Consider the following 17,491-nt stretch of genomic DNA (forward strand, 5'->3'; position numbering starts at 1 on the left):
TACAAGTAACTCTGCTTAAATCAAACTTCCATAAGTCAAGTATTTGCCTTAAACAAAACAATTATTTTATTCCAGGACTATTCAAAAACTATTATATTTCTCTTCTACGCCAAATTTCTCCAACTTGCAGAGATGAGATATCTGTGATCCCAAAACATTTGACTTAAGTAGAATTACCTGTATACCTCATATGCCAATATCTTACAACTTAATGTATTGGCTCCAACAAGATAAAAAAAAAACAGTGACAGTGGAGGGTTGCACTATCAAGGTATATCATCTAAAAAACAATGTGCATCATAACAAGTAATGTGCATGGTGACAAGCTATAGTGCACTGTTAAAGCACGACGGGACATCTGCATGTAAGAGAGAACAAAATTATTGAAATACATTACATCCTCTTATTTCAAAATTGACCATATCTGGTATTTTAGGGAATAGTTGATCTCATGTTGTTTTGTTTTCAATATAATTAGGCATTACTTGACTAATTAAAAGTTGAAATGTGATTGTTTAAAAGCTGAAAACCCCAAAGGTACAGATGGGCCTACTGTCATTTATTTCTCTGACTGTAAACAAAACATAGGGTGCAAATTCTGTAAAAGAAAAAAGGGTAAACCGATTCTCACCAAAAAGCATGAAAAGTGTAGGCCTACTATTTAGCCTTAAACAACCCCATAAGTTTCATAAATTTATGTCTTTAAAAGGTCCCCTTTACAGCATGGGTGGCAATCTGTCCCAAAAGGTAGGGGGACCAGGGCCTGGAAAATATGACAAGAAAAAAAAATTATCACCAAAAATGTAAGGTCATTTTAAACCAAACAAAATTTGACAAGCAAAAAAAAAAGGTTTCAGCCTATTAAAAATGTAAGGTCATTTAGTCCAAAATACTTATGTTATTGAAGTGATGTATTTTTCTCCATCATGAAAAGACCAAAAATAGTAGGGGGACATTTGATATTGTGTCCCCCCTACTTTTTTTGGTGGGGGGGGGGGACACGTCCCCCCCTGGGATTTCACCCTATGTTTTACAGTAAGGGAGGCGTATGACCCCAGTTGGTCTTTCACACATTACCATGATACATCGTTATTGTCATAGTTATAACTTACAATGTAGACTACATTGAGGGAAAACTGGAGTGGGCTGTGTTCCAACGGAGATAGCTATGAGAAGTAGATGGATGGCTGGATGGAAGAGGTAGGCCCTAAAAATTAATCGACAAAGAGGTAAGGTAGACGTCCATGACAGAAAATCATTAATACAATATATTGAAAATCGTAAATTAAATGAAAACGAAATCGAAATCGAAATGCCCAAAGAGAGGAAGATATTAACCACTCTTTGTTTATTTTGTTTATGTATTTATTTAAGTTTTTTCATTTATTTATTCATCCATCCATCCATAAATTCCATCCATCTATCTATCTATTTATTTATTTATTTATTTCTTTATATTTTTCCCTCTAATTCCCTCTCTCTTCCTTTCTTAATTTCTTTCCTTTTTTCATATTTCTATCACGTGATCAATCAATCGGAATCATTTTCTCCCCCTCGGCCTCCGGCCTGCCGCGCCGGCGCCGGCGGGCTAGGCCGGCCCCCGAAATCGGTGAGGAGAAATCTGTCAGTAGCATGTCAAAGTCGTCGCTCCGTAATTTTTTTCACTCAGAAAACATTTTCAAGGCAGTTGGCAAATCATCAAAGGTTTGGATTTCAACAGGAAGAATTGATAAAGTGATCTTTGTGATATCAGCTGACGTCAAGAGACATGTTTGTTGAGCAATGGAAGTATATTTTTTCACTGGCACTGGATCTTCTTCGAATTCGATGGACATTGATTTGTTGGTGCTGAATTGTGTTGCTAATTCGATCATGAACATGAATGTGATGTTGCGAAGAGAGCTGAAAGGATGAGAACGTCGACACTCCACTGACTCCAGAAATATTTCTGTAAAAGTAACTAGGCATAGATCCTAAGTGAGTTTTTTACCCGTGGCCGTAGAACAGGTGCGTAGCCAGGCCAGGGGGGGGGGGGGCAGTGCCAGTGGACCGGTGGTCGCCGGGGGCGGCACTCGACCAAAAAAGTGGTGGGATGGGGGGTCGGGTGTCCGGACACTTTATATTTTTGAAGCCTTCTTTTTTGTCTTTGGATTACCCTAAAATAATATGAATTCAATAGTTGTAAATAATCTTCTATTTTGTTCTCTATATTTCCTACATTTATTTTGTACTAAAAATTGATGAAACTTTGCCTGTAAATTTCTTCAAATGACTTCCTAAAATTGATCGTCCGGACACACAACCTGTACGGACACACAACAACTGGGTATGGGGGTGCATGTGCTGCGGGCGAGACAAAAAACGGGAGCCTTGGAGTTGGAGCGGTCTTATTGTAAAAAGGAGGGTCCTCGGAACGACAAATAATTGTGAAAACTGGGGACGCGGTCATGGCGCGGCCTCTGCCGGGTGAGCTCTGCGGCCGCTTTTCATCAAAATTGCAGCTCATTGTACATGTAGCAGATCGATGCGATCGGAGCGCCGTAATGAAAAATATGCGAAGCTTTGGAGCGGATTTCTCTCTTTTTTCTCGATAGAAAATGCTATGCCTTGGACTAGCGACTATCTTTGTTCTTTTTCTCAACAAGACAATGTATTCCTCGGAACGGAAATTTGAATGTAAAAATGGGGGTCCCCTCCGCGGCACATACCCACTATGCATTATATACTGAGTGCCCCCCGGGGTCGCCCCCCAAAAAAACTTTTTCGCACTATTTTCCTTGTAATGAAGTTCAATAATTTTAGAAGATCAATTGAATTAGAGCCGATGGGGTATTAGAGATATCTGCATTTGATGAAATGTCCACCCGTTGAAATTTCAGAGATTCATTGCTCTGCGCGGGGAGGAATATCTTCCTCCCGGCATATACCATTCTCCACTGTTTTGCGAGTTAAAAGATATGCACTTTCACTAAATTGTTTGTAATCAAATCTGATATTTTCAAGGAAGCATTCAACTTTATAGAGAATAACCTTTTCTCGGGACCCATTTCTTTGCCAAAAAAAATGATAAAATGCTTTAGCTTCCCGCGGGGTAATTATTTATTTCCTCCATTTTATTCTTTTTTGTGCGTTCATATCACTTTTGAAAACAAGGTTCAAAATCACAATATTGTCATTTATTGGAGCTGATATAGGTACGAGAGACAAGAGAGACGGCTCCTTTTTCATTTTAATTTATAAAACACCGAAAGCTTCGCAGGGGAGGGGGAAACTCCTCACTGCACCCACCCCCTGTAAGTGTTGACACGCTTCGCATGCAATTACCGCCCCTGCCAAAATGAAATCCTGGCTAAGCGGTTGCTGTAGAATTATTCCTGATGAATGATGAACCTCATGATAATAGTCCTCATGATTCGTGACGACCTTTCTGTTTTATGATTAGATGTAGCGAACTGGCTGGGGAGTCTTTTTTTTTGGGGGGGGAAGGGATGTTTTATTTGTTATGAAATATGCAAATTTATTTGTGAAAAACATTTGCATATTCAGCACCCAATGTCACTTCAGATTTTCATTTGTTTGTCTTTTGTAGTGGCTGCATTCAAGACTGGAGTTGAAAGCTTGGCCCTTTATCTATTCTACATGACTAATATGCTGAGCAGGACATCAGGAGGGATATTGCTGTTGTGTTTTGGACAGCAGAGAAGGCAGGTACAGAGGTCTTCAAACCAGAGGAAGACAGGCAAAAACAGGTATGTTCATTCACGACTGAAATTCTGGACAGAACTTGAGCATAGTTGTAGAAGAATTGGCATTGATGGTAAATTGCCTTTGTCATGCTGACTTCCATGGAAATATTGATTCAATTGGATTTTTAATACCGGTATGTTGGGAACATATTCATTGAGACAAATGCTCTGAAAGGATGGCTGACTTTTTGCTGTGGAAATTACATACAAGCTTGTCTGACAAACATTCCACTCCCGAGGGGGGGCACTCGACCAAAAAAGTGGTAGGGGTGTGCCGCGGGCGAAGCAAAAAACGGGGGCCTTGGAGCGGGCTTATTGTAAAAAGGAGGGTCCTCGGAACTACAAATGTTTGTGAAAACGGGGTCCTTGGAACGGATCTCCGTATCTCTGTGAGTGCGTATGCATCCCTATGGAACGGGCAGTCGTGCATGATGCAGCTAGCGCGGCCTCCCCCGGTGCGCTCGCGCTGAGGCGAACATTCATATTGAACCTGGAAAGTTTAAACTCAACTGCATTTGCAAGTACCGTATGCTCTGCGGATAACTTCGGTGCGGACTTTGGATCGCGCGCCCAGCTGATAATGTACACAAACGTTGACGTAGACTCTTCACTAGTCGCTTTTTGGCTACTTTTCCGGAAAATGCCTTCGCCAGGGTGTAAAACGGAAACGCGCAGGCCGGCCCCCGAAATCGGTGAGGAGAAATCTGTCAGTAGCATGTCAAACAAAGTCAAAGTCGTCGCTCCGTAATTTTTTTCACTCAGAAAACATTTTCAAGGCAGTTGGCAAATCATCAAAGGTTTGGATTTCAACAGGAAGAATTGATAAAGTGATCTTTGTGATATCAGCTGACGTCAAGAGACATGTTTGTTGAGCAATGGAAGTACCGTAAGGGCACTAGTATTCAACCCGGCATAATTCAAAGATTTTGACATATTTCCAAAAATATTTAGAAATATGGAAACTATCTTAATTTCATACCTTTGTTATTTCCTGGGTAATCTGTTGTCGGTATTTTCTTTATCAATCTGTCGACTGTATGCGCGTAGGATTGAATTATGCGCCGATGGCCTTTTGCACTGAACTGCACTAGTATTCAACCTGGTGAGGATAGATAGCAAATCTCAGAAGGGTTTATATTGGTAAATTAGATCTAGATCTATGTAAGTCTCTGGCTTTGATTAATTCCCTGTTTGGTCTCATCTCAAATGGTCTAGTCCATAGTCGGATGGGACAAGGGCAGATTGAGAGACAGGACCATCTTTCATCGCTAGGTTGAATACTAGTGCAGACGGGTTGAATACTAGTGCAAAAAACCGTCGCCGCATAATTCGATCGCCCGCGCACACAGTCGACTGGTTGAAGAAAAAAATAACGGAAAAAGAATAACCAGCATTTGCTCTTGAAAATAAGATGGGTCTGAAATTCAGGTAAATTCTGTATTTCTATTTATTTAAGAAAACTCTCCAAACGGGTTGAATACTAGTGCCCTTACGGTACGGTACCTGGTACGGTATATTTTTTCACTGGCACTGGATCTTCTTCGAATTCGATGGACATTGAATTGGTGCTGAATTGTGTTGCTAATTCGATCATGAACATGAAGGTGATGTTGCGAAGAGAGCTGAAAGGATGAGAACGTCGACAGTCCACTGACTCCAGAAATATTTCTGTAAAAGTAACTAGGCATAGATCCTAAGTGAGTTTTTTACCCGTGGCCGTAGAACAGGTGCGTAGCCAGGCCAGGGGGGGGGGGGCAGTGCCAGTGGCGGTGGTCGCTGGGGGCGGCACTCGACCAAAAAAGTGGTGGGATGGGGGGTCGGGTGTCCGGACACTTTATATTTTTGAAGCCTTCTTTTTTGTCTTTGGATTACCCTAAAATAATATGAATTCAATAGTTGTAATCTTCTAGGCCTATTTTGTTCTCTATATTTCCTACATTTATTTTGTACTAAAAATTGATGAAACTTTGCCTGTAAATTTCTTCAAATGACTTCCTAAAATTGATCGTCCGGACACACAACCTGTACGGACACACAACAACTGGGTATGGGGGTGCATGTGCTGCGGGCGAGACAAAAAACGGGAGCCTTGGAGTTGGAGCGGTCTTATTGTAAAAAGGAGGGTCCTCGGAACGACAAATAATTGTGAAAACTGGGGACGCGGTCATGGCGCGGCCTCTGCCGGGTGAGCTCTGCGGCCGCTTTTCATCAAAATTGCAGCTCATTGTACATGTAGCAGATCGATGCGATCGGAGCGCCGTAATGAAAAATATGCGAAGCTTTGGAGCGGATTTCTCTTTTTTCTCGATAGAAAATGCTATGCCTTGGACTAGCGGCTATCTTTGTTCTTTTTCTCAACAAGACAATGTATTCCTCGGAACGGAAATTTGAATGTAAAAATGGGGGTCCCCTCCGCGGCACATACCCACTATGCATTATATACTGAGTGCCCCCCGGGGTCGCCCCCCAAAAAAACTTTTTCGCACTATTTTCCTTGTAATGAAGTTCAATAATTTTAGAAGATCAATTGAATTAGAGCCGATGGGGTATTAGAGATATCTGCATTTGATGAAATGTCCACCCGTTGAAATTTCAGAGATTCATTGCTCTGCGCGGGGAGGAATATCTTCCTCCCGGCATATACCATTCTCCACTGTTTTGCGAGTTAAAAGATATGCACTTTCACTAAATTGTTTGTAATCAAATCTGATATTTTCAAGGGAAGCATTCAACTTTATAGAGAATAACCTTTTCTCGGGACACATTTCTTTGCCAAAAAAAATGATAAAATGCTTTAGCTTCCCGCGGGGTAATTATTTATTTCCTCCATTTTATTCTTTTTTGTGCGTTCATATCACTTTTGAAAACAAGGTTCAAAATCACAATATTGTCATTTATTGGAGCTGATATAGGTACGAGAGACAAGAGAGACGGCTCCTTTTTCATTTTAATTTATAAAACACCGAAAGCTTCGCAGGGGAGGGGGAAACTCCTCACTGCACCCACCCCCTGTAAGTGTTGACACGCTTCGCATGCAATTACCGCCCCTGCCAAAATGAAATCCTGGCTAAGCGGTTGCTGTAGAATTATTCCTGATGAATGATGAACCTCATGATAATAGTCCTCATGATTCGTGACGACCTTTCTGTTTTATGATTAGATGTAGCGAACTGGCTGGGGAGTCTTTTTTTTTGGGGGGGGGAAGGGATGTTTTATTTGTTATGAAATATGCAAATTTATTTGTGAAAAACATTTGCATATTCAGCACCCAATGTCACTTCAGATTTTCATTTGTTTGTCTTTTGTAGTGGCTGCATTCAAGACTGGAGTTGAAAGCTTGGCCCTTTATTCTACATGACTAATATGCTGAGCAGGACATCAGGAGGGATATTGCTGTTGTGTTTTGGACAGCAGAGAAGGCAGGTACAGAGGTCTTCAAACCAGAGGAAGACAGGCAAAAACAGGTATGTTCATTCACGACTGAAATTCTGGACAGAACTTGAGCATAGTTGTAGAAGAATTGGCATTGATGGTAAATTGCCTTTGTCATGCTGACTTCCATGGAAATATTGATTCAATTGGATTTTTAATACCGGTATGTTGGGAACATATTCATTGAGACAAATGCTCTGAAAGGATGGCTGACTTTTTGCTGTGGAAATTACATACAAGCTTGTCTGACAAACATTCCACTCCCGAGGGGGGGCACTCGACCAAAAAAGTGGTAGGGGTGTGCCGCGGGCGAAGCAAAAAACGGGGGCCTTGGAGCGGGCTTATTGTAAAAAGGAGGGTCCTCGGAACTACAAATGTTTGTGAAAACGGGGTCCTTGGAACGGATCTCCGTATCTCTGTGAGTGCGTATGCATCCCTATGGAACGGGCAGTCGTGCATGATGCAGCTAGCGCGGCCTCCCCCGCATGCGCTCGCGCTGAGGCGATAGTTGAAAAGCGCTCTACGTCCGCTTTTCACGAAAATTGCAGCTCCTTGGAGCAGATCAATGAGACCGGAACGGCATAACGAAAAATTTGCGAAGCTTTGGAGCGGATTTCTTTCTTCTTTCTTCTCGATATGAAGAAAATGCTATGCCTCGGAGCGGCTTTCTTTGTTCTTTTTCTCAATAAGACAAAAATGCTATGCCTTGGAACGGAAATTTGAGTGTGAAAATGGGGCTCCCCTCCGCGGCATATACCCACTATGCGTTATATACTGAGTGCCCCCCCCCCCCCCCCCCCCCCCGGATTCCACTCTGCATTCTAATCAATCTCAACGATTTACCCCATGTATACCTCTTCACCCTTCGTAGCATTCCTAGAGCTATGTGTCTTCTACTCACCAGGACGTATGTCTTGTTCTATTCCTTTGCATTATTTTTTGTCTCCCTCAATTATTAGACATCAGGGGCCCATCTTACAAAGAGTTGCAATTGATCCAATCAATCACAACTATGGGAAGCCAGCAACATCAACATCAAAATAGATCTGTGTTCAAAATATTTTCTAGAAATGTTGTATATTCATACATTCTCTGTTTTGTCATCAATTCAGTATGCTTCTTTTCATTTTCAAAGGACATTGTGCAAAGTTTCTAAAGAAAAAATTATGACATTGATGGATTTCTGTATACATAATTGAGATTGATCGGATCAATCGTAACTCTTGTAAGATGGGGCTCAGATTCTTTTTTGTTGAAACCAAGTCATGGGGCTTCCCACTTTTACAAGCATTGCTTTTATGCAAGCCTTCTTAGTTTTGTTATTCATTTTTTTTCTTAGCTTGGTCAGATTTCTACTTATTAATTTCCTACTTTTTAAATTTCAGCCCCTGATTTTCTAATGTTTGACTGAATATTCAGTAAATATCTGACTTTATAATAATTGTATTTTGTTGACAGAAAATAGATAAGTATCAATCTATCAATTTTTTTTACAGGATATCTCCATGAAGGTGATCTGATAAAGAGTGTCAAGAATGAAAGTCATCTGAATATAGTTTCAAATGAATGGTGAGTTTTAACCAGGGTTAAGACGAATCTAGAGTAATTGTAAATCAAATATAATTGAGTGTTATTTAGATTAATTCACATAAATAGTGGGCCTATGAATTGAATGAAATATTCATGCTGGAACCATAACAACAAGTTTGTGGAATTAGAGCCCATGTGAAGAAAGAATGTATTAATTATTGAATTAAATCAAATCAACTAATGAATGAATTCTGCATAAACTATGGTTTCAAACCAAAGATTTGAAATTTACCTTTGTATGTCCAGACTGATATATCTTGTAATGTGAAATCTGTTAGGCCCATTTAGAAATTCCAATAAGTTTCTTATATTCATGATATTGTGTACACAACTTTGTATTTTAGGAAATATTCATAGATTAAAAATGTCAAATAAAATCAATTATCGACTATCGTGATTGGTATCTGTTTTTTAGTATCGCCTTATTTAATTCAAGTATTTTGATCATTCTGCTCTAACAAAATATAATTTACACCTCAAATCTGAATCTGAAGTGACTTGAAAAATAGAGTTTGATTGTCTTAGTATTTTCTTTCGACTCTTATAGCTATTTTGAGCATACATTGAAAAGGAGAAAGAGTGCATTAGGAGATTTTCTGTTTTTTTTAAAAGAATATAAGTATTCTCTTCTTCAATTTAAACCCTTTTAAAGGTAGTGACATTTTCAAGAAAGTTGGACATTCGTTGTCAGCTGTTTTGTGATTTTTTTGGAGAATGTCCTGAAAAAAATAGCCACTTGCAAAGGACTGTTGTCCCGCACACTATAGCAAATAACATCTAAAGCTGTTGGGTTGACAATTTCAGTGTAGGCATAAGCATGCTCTCTATGTGTAATGCATGTGACCTTTGAACTGAAGAATTGTTTTCATTTTGATAATTGTAAGAGCATTCACCAGATATTAGGTGCATTTTGAGCATAATTTCACAATCACTTTGAGAAAATTACTTCCATTTTTCAATAACAGCTCGCACTCACGGAGAACTAAATTTTATCTTAAATTTATGTTCTGTCTGCAGCAATCAGCAAGTGGTATCCATGAGAGCAGTACTCTGAAGGGTTGATCTGACAGTAGTGGTTCAACAGGAAGGATGGAGCATGGAGCTAGATTGTAAGGAGTCATGATGGAGAATGAACTCGAGAAACCTGGGTCAAAGGTCAAGAAAATGCCTGGAAAAATGCCACCAGAACCAGTGGTAAGTTGAGTAGTGTTTAGGGTGTTTTAGCGGTGCATTTAAAGGAAACCAGCACCCAAGAAAAAAAAACCAAGCTTATTGGTAGGAGTAAAATGAGAGGAACAATTAAAAAGAGAGATTCATCAAAATCTGTTATGACATAAGCAAACAAATAGAGAGATGTCCACAAAATCAGCCATTTTGAAGCACACTTGCCCATTTGAGGATCCCCATAAAAAGTACAACAAGAATGTTTAAATTTCCATAACTTGCTTCATAACCAATTTTGATTAAACTGTTTTTAAATTGGGAAAGAGTTCCATATGCACCCCCCACCAAAAATAACAAAAGATTGTTGAGAGAACTTCCGGTTCGTTCACTTCAGAGTTTTCTATCATTTTTTTTACTGTTGCTTATCTTAGTTGGGATCCGAACTCACCTCGATTTATCTGCAGTCAAGACCTTTCCCACTATGCTAGTGAGAAGCGCTGATACAGGAAGGGGTATTTTAACGATTATCACCCGATAGTTTGACTAGACTTGACTCACAGACCCTTTACTGACTAAATAAACCGATGTCTATGGACAATTACACGCAATTTGACAGAATAAAGCCATATTTTGTTATGTATTTCTACTCCCCCATCATAGGTCTAGATATATTATTGTTTTTATTTTCAATTTTAGTGGGGGGGGGGGTGCAAACGGAACTCCTACCTTAAATTGTTCCTATCATTTTACTCTTTCCAGTGAGATTGCTTCTCTTGGTGGGTTTTGGTTTCCTTTAAACTGCTTGGTAGGCAAGTTGTTGTGCAATGTTATACCATTATTGTACATTTATGAATGTGTTGTTGCAATGCAGCTCACCTGAGGGTATTTACACTATCCATCAAACGCAAGGTATTTGTTCCTAGAACTTGTATGAATACCTGCATTGTCGCTAACATCACAAATTTGGAACTGTGCATTATTTTTTTTTTATAAAAGGGGATCAAGGCTGTACCCAATGGTGATGAGCATGTATGCAAGTCACATGGTCAATACATAATTCTACGCAATTTTCTAGCTGTGCATATTTGTGCAGCACTTTGCATTTTTTTGTTTGCATATAGGCGTATGAAGACTGAGATGCCATCTGATATGTTTTTTTAAACATTATGAGAGGGGGGGAGGTGCCAATTTAGCCCCACCCTCGACAGTTTTCGTGATAATTTGCTGTGCAAACGTTTTTGTTCACGCTGCTCACCGAATATTTACTTTCAAGTCTCACGCAACTTTTGAGACCTTATTTGCGACCCCCTGATAAGCATTTATTACATGTATGTTGCTCAAAAGTTAGTACATGATTTCATGTACATGTAGATGGGTCAATGTATATTTAGAACCCTGAACAAATTGCAGCAAATGATATTACAACGTTTTTGGGGGTATATGATCTCAGGAACAACATATCAAAAATCTACCAAAATCGACCATGGGAAAGTTGTTTTTTCTAAGATGGCGTCCAAACTGGCAGTTTTAACCTAAAAATATCAATAAATCACACACTGTTTACCACATGAGCTATGTTTTTGGTTCTTTGTTATGGTTTTCTGGGTCAATGAATCTTTTTAAACAAGTATTAATGCAAATGGATAATCCAAGCCCATAGAAAATCAAAGATTTTTTTTTTCTTTTCACCTTCTGAGTTACTTTATTTCATAAAATCAAATAACAATATAATCACATGTATACAAAATTAATCAACAGGTGTAGACAAAAAAATGAGTAAATACAAATGCAGAAATGGTAAGAGTATCTAAAACAGAAACTTTTCAAGTTCTTCTAAAACATCTTTCTTATTTTTGTATTTCCACTTAACATACATGTAATTCCTGAAATCACTTTTAAATACCATCCAAAATCGATTGACTATTAAAAAATTATTCCTAAAGTAATTTAACATATATACTTTGTACACTGCATATTGTGCATAAATTAATAATAGGTTAATCAAATCAAATTTAGACTCACTGATCTTAAAACCAATTACAAAAATCTTTTCTTCTAAATAAATGTCTTTTCAAACCAATCTAATATAAAAATGTGAATGTGAATCTTCTATTTAAAAAGATTTTCTCTAAAAGGCAAAATATTGTGCAGTAATTTGAAATTAAATTGTCTTGCTTTATTATCTCTGACATTTTGCAACTTAAAATCTAATACGTGCTTCCATTCATAATCTATTGGTACAGTAATTGACAAATTTCCTCCCACCACCCAGAAGCAGGGGGGTTCTCTTGTTCTGATTCATTTAATAATAAATAAAAATGTTTTGCTTTCATGCGACAAACTTTAATGAAATCACTAGATGATATTTCAAACATTTCAGGTTCAATTTTTGTTTCAACTTTGGTGTAAACTGTATTTCATATTTTACTCACCCATACTTTTGGAAATGCCTTTTTCAATTTAGAAAATTTAGAATTTATTAACAATGAATTTGTGCCCAATCGTCTTTGTAATTAGTAACACGATATCCACTGCCCATTTTCAAAAAGGTCACTGACTTTTTCACTCTCGTTAGCTTTTCACTCTTTAAAATATAAGAGGTCATTTTCGTGTTTAAAATTGCTGTTGTACCATAATACTTGATCGAAACACATCTTTAACGTTATAAAAATGACCATATCTCAGTTCACTCCAGTACACAAGTAGATTGACATAAAACTCTGGTAATTTGAACTTCGTACATAAAAAAGGCATATCGTTACTCGAACAGTTCATTCTCTAAACCTCCGATACATCTCCGATGAGGTTTATGTGGAATTTAAAAATAGTCTCCATCGTGACTTGTCACTGTTAAGGTATTTTGTGAACCAAGATAATTGTAATGATAAAAATTTGGTTGTTAGGTTTACCATATCTTAACCCCAATTTGCTGAAGAGCAAGTAGCAACTGCTCTTTTGACTTTTTCTTTTTTTGGAACCCCAAAGAAAACTGTAAATTAATTTGTTAAGTGAAGTCATGGTATTCTTTGGAATTGGTAAACATGTCCCAATGTATACAAATTGAGAAAAAATAAGTGTTTTGTAATTGTTATCTTTCCATTATATGTCAGGTTTCTCATTTTCCATACCCTCAAAAGAGATCTCACCTTCTCAATTTTAAAATCCCAATTCAAACTTTTACATTCTTTTTGTTTGGCGGAAATGTATACTCCGAGGTATTTTATGAGCTGGTTTGTCCATGCTAAATTGTCCAGTTCCCTTTCTTGGAAAGATGTAGACATAGCATTTGTTTTCATTAAATTTAGTGTTGGGCCTGCTAAAAGATGGCATCCAAGTGATATCCAAAATGGCCGCCATCACATTGAAGTTGCCATAAATTGTTTTATTACTTATCCTATAGGCAAGGTTTTAATGTCAAACCCATGGTTTTAAGGGTCAAGGAATCTACTGAAACAAGTCTTTACACAAAGAGATAACCAGAATCTTTTAAAAAAACAGTGATGGCTTCCAAACGACGTACAAAATGGCCACTATCACATTGATGAAGCCCTACATTGCTTGTTATCAATCCTATAGCTAAGGTTATAATGTCTACCCCATGGTTTTAACTTTAAGGGCCAAGGAATCTAATGACACAATGGCAGCAAAAAAATAAACTGTTATGACTGCACTTCTGTCAAAAACCAGTCGGTTTTCATAAAGTATGCAAACTTTTAAACTTTAAGGGTACACATAAAATTTAAATATACCTAAAGCAAAGATTGTGTGTTAACAATCTGAAAGCTTTTCAAAGAATTGTCTGACATAGCAACAAATAAAATATGTCATCCTGCGGACAATCAAGCATTCTACTGTTTCTGGTTTACAGTCCTCACTACACTCATTTCTGAAAGTTACTCTACTTTCTAGCCTCCACTTTCTTGCCTCTCCATTTCTTTTCCTACTCCATCTTCTCTTATCTCAGTCCTTTCCAGGACTTATGGGGTACCGTGTAAACCACTTCAACGATTGTTGTGCCCCCATGCATACATTCAAACATCTTCTGCTAAAAACACAGTTTGCATATATTATTTGTTGCCATGTCGGACAAGCTTCAAACAAACTTTAGTTGTAAAAAAAAATAGCCTTTGCTTTAAATACATTCAAATTTTAAGCATACCTTGTAAGTTTGAAAGGTTTACATAGATTTGAATATATTATGAAAACTGACTGGGGTTCACAGAAGTGCCGTCAAAACCAGTTGGAAACATGCTCTGCGATGTAATTGAATTGTTATTTAGCTCATTCAGTATCAATACATTTGCCTTTATGCAGAATGCAGTGTTATGTATGATTATATTTTATGTCTGAGGGTGGCCCCAAACTTTTTGCCTGTACTGTATGGATTAAGTGACTATATATTCTGAAAGTGTTTCATATATCACTTGGCTCATTATCATCAATCATTTCACTTGAATTCTCTCTGATTTTTTTGCTTCATTTTAGCTGTAGCCGTTATACCAAGGGAGAGAATGCTAGAAGAGGGACATACAGATTCTGACCAACTAGTCATCTTGCCAAATATCAAGGATCTGTCAACTTTTCAATAGAGGCTTAGGAGACGGTGAAGGCTGTGAAAGCTCTGGTTAAACGTAAGTCAAGAACATGCTTTTATCAGGTGCCCGTAACACAAAACTTAAGCAATGATCGTAAAACATTTTTCTACGATTGATTCCATCGACTTCACTGTACAATCTATCGTGAAAATCAAGCGTGCAATCAATCGCTATTACCTATGTGTTATGGAACCCAGGTGACTGTTCATGCTTTCTGCTATAAGGCAAGTAGGCATGATTACCCAGCATTTATCAAAACTCTTTAGGCAACAATTCTTCTATTTCTCATAAAGCTGTGATTTTTTTTCACCGTGTAATGATATCTAGGTTATTATTGTTATGTGATGATAAAAGCCGAGGTCCCATTTTTGGGTGAAAATTAATCTTCTGAAAAGCAACCCCTTCAAACTTTTTTCTGTGTTTTGTGTAACTGTCCGCAATGTTTCAGATACACAAGTTCCTACAACTTATTGTGTTTTGGTCGAATATTGCTGTTAATTTATGAGAAAAACTGAAATGTGATATCACCTAACTACATATCCAGAGAATTTTTATACTATTATTCATTCCATTTAACATGGACATAACAGATTGGAGCACAAAGACAAAGATCCACAGACTTCTTTGTGTACAGTATAGAAGGAGGGTCATTTGTAGGACATACTTAGCCAAATCATCACTGCTACCCACTCCTACTTTGGATAAAATAAATCATATCTACATCCAATATGATATAGGAGAAGAATAAGTGACATGTCTGAAAACAATTTTCTGACACATTTCAAAAATGCTTGTGTAAAATATTGTAAATACAGCAAATTGTGAAAAGGGAAAGGAAAAGCATCTTCTGGGGCCTGTAACACAAAACTTAGCAATGATTGTAGACCATTTTTCGACGATTGATTCCGTCGACTACAATGTATTGTCAATCGTGAAAATCAAGCATACGATTAATTGCTAACCTTTGTGTTACGGGACCCTGGTAGTTCATTTGTCCCAATGTAAACTTTGTTTTTCCAATATACATGTGTCACAGTTAAATAAATGTTTTTAAAAGGTATTGAATTAATTCTTTCCCCTCACACTTGCAGTCATCTCACTCAGTGTACAACAAGAATCCACCAGCTGGTGTTAACCATCTTGCTATAGTATCAGAGAGATTGTCTACCAGAGACAAGGACGTGACGCTAATCTTCAAGTCTTCAACTACATGGAATGTCCGGTGTGAACAGTTATTGGTCTTTGCGTGAAGTATGGTCATCACAAGAATGGCTATGACACCAAACTCTTCATATGCACCCTCAATCTTGTGTCAATGATCTATTCATGATGAAGAATATTATAAAGGGATGGAATCTTGACGTCAGTCATGATCTACTTTATATCTGGTGTAAGCCTGATTTAAATGCGCCCCTTCAGATCAAGTTTTTTACTGATATACAGTGTAGATGATGTTTGGTGTTAAAAGGATGGTCCGGGCTGAAAATATCTTAAAACATAGAGTAGATTTCACTGAGCAAAAAGCCGAAAATTTCATCAAAATTGGATAACAAATTATAAAGTTATTGAAGTTTAAAGTTAAGCAATATTTTGTGAAAACAGTCGTCATGAATATTCATTAGGTGGGCTGATGATGTCACATCTCCACTTTCCGTTTTCTTATGTAATTACATAAAATGATATTTTTTTCATTATTTCATACTTGTGTGAACAATATGTCTCCCCTATAATGAAATAAGTTGCAGCAATAAATATCTAATGCAATAAATCAGTTGTCAAATGTCAATCCAATTTTTCTAGTTCTCGGAGGAACAAATTTGAATAAACGTAATTTCATATAATAAAATACAAAAGAACAAGTGGAGATGTGACATCATCACCCCATATTCATGACGACTGTTTTAAAAAAATATTGCTTAACTTTAAAATTCAATAATTTTGTTATTTGTTATCCGATTTTGATGAAATGGAAAGTGGAGATGTGACATCATCAGCCCACCTAATGAATATTCATGATGACTGTTTTCACAAAATATTGCTTAACTTTAAACTTCAATAACTTTATAATTTGTTATCCAATTTTGATGAAATTTTCGGCTTTTTGCTCAGTGAAATCTACTCTATGTTTTTTTATTTATTATGCTATACATACTTTTAGCCAGGACCACCCCTTTAAGCATTTGGCCATGTGGAATTTTACTTGCATGAATGCATATAATATGCATTGTTTCAGGATTTTTTTTTGGTAGGTCCAAGGAGCAGGTCCAAGCTATTATTTCTTTACTGATATTACAGTGATAGGGCGGAGATGTCTATGGAGTTAATAATTCAATGCAACTTTATGTTGATGAAATATTGCATTTATTTTTATATTATGCTGACTATTCTGCAAAAGTGGATCCGAAGGTTTTCCAGAGTTTTTCCCTACTGAGTTTTATCTCTGGTTTTTTACCCTGGATCTACTTGTCGTAGAACTAGTCAGGGGGGGGGGGGGGGCCATGGGATGGGGGTTGGGGTGTCTTAGATATTAATTTTAGAGGAAAAAAAATGTCATTACATGTATTGAATACAGCAAATGCCAATGTATACTTACCTGCAGGACACTGCACGTTTTGGGTAGAATATCAGATTTTACATTAATTTACAAACAAAAAAAAGGAAACTTCCTGATCAAAGAGCCAATCTTCAAAGCATTATAAATGAATATGCCAGTATATGCAAAACACCTGATGCAGTGATGCCTTAGTTCATAAGGTTGTAAATAGTGTAACGTTGGGTGAATCAAGCTTTGTTTAGGTTAGGAAATCGGTATTGGTGTAAGATATGGGTTAGATAAATTTATATCAGCATTATGCAGAGCTGCCAGCTAGTACTGATTTTCAGTCATTTGTACTGAAAAATGAGAGGAAAACTTATGGTTTCATGCAAATTACTGATTAAGTTGAGTTGTATGTGTTGTCCTAT

The 17,491-nt window shown here is 37.5% G+C and overlaps 1 long non-coding RNA gene across 4 annotated transcripts; it reads left to right on the forward strand.

The window, feature by feature from the left end:
- Positions 1 to 1,530: 1,530 nt before the first annotated feature.
- LOC121418267 lies at positions 1,531 to 16,029 on the forward strand. 4 transcript variants are annotated; one of them, XR_005970441.1, is made up of 6 exons: positions 1,531 to 2,007; positions 3,590 to 3,749; positions 8,675 to 8,747; positions 9,734 to 9,962; positions 14,418 to 14,563; positions 15,619 to 16,029. It is a non-coding gene; the product is annotated as an uncharacterized LOC121418267 (long non-coding RNA). The 4 variants fall into 4 exon arrangements; XR_005970439.1 differs by having other exon boundaries at positions 1,535 to 2,007; positions 9,786 to 9,962; XR_005970440.1 differs by lacking the exons at positions 1,531 to 2,007; positions 3,590 to 3,749 and adding exons at positions 5,320 to 5,473; positions 7,055 to 7,210 and having other exon boundaries at positions 9,786 to 9,962.
- The last annotated feature ends 1,462 nt before the right edge of the window (positions 16,030 to 17,491 follow it).

Source organism: Lytechinus variegatus, chromosome 1, assembly GCF_018143015.1.
Source record: "Lytechinus variegatus isolate NC3 chromosome 1, Lvar_3.0, whole genome shotgun sequence".
Lineage (NCBI taxonomy): Eukaryota > Metazoa > Echinodermata > Echinoidea > Temnopleuroida > Toxopneustidae > Lytechinus > Lytechinus variegatus.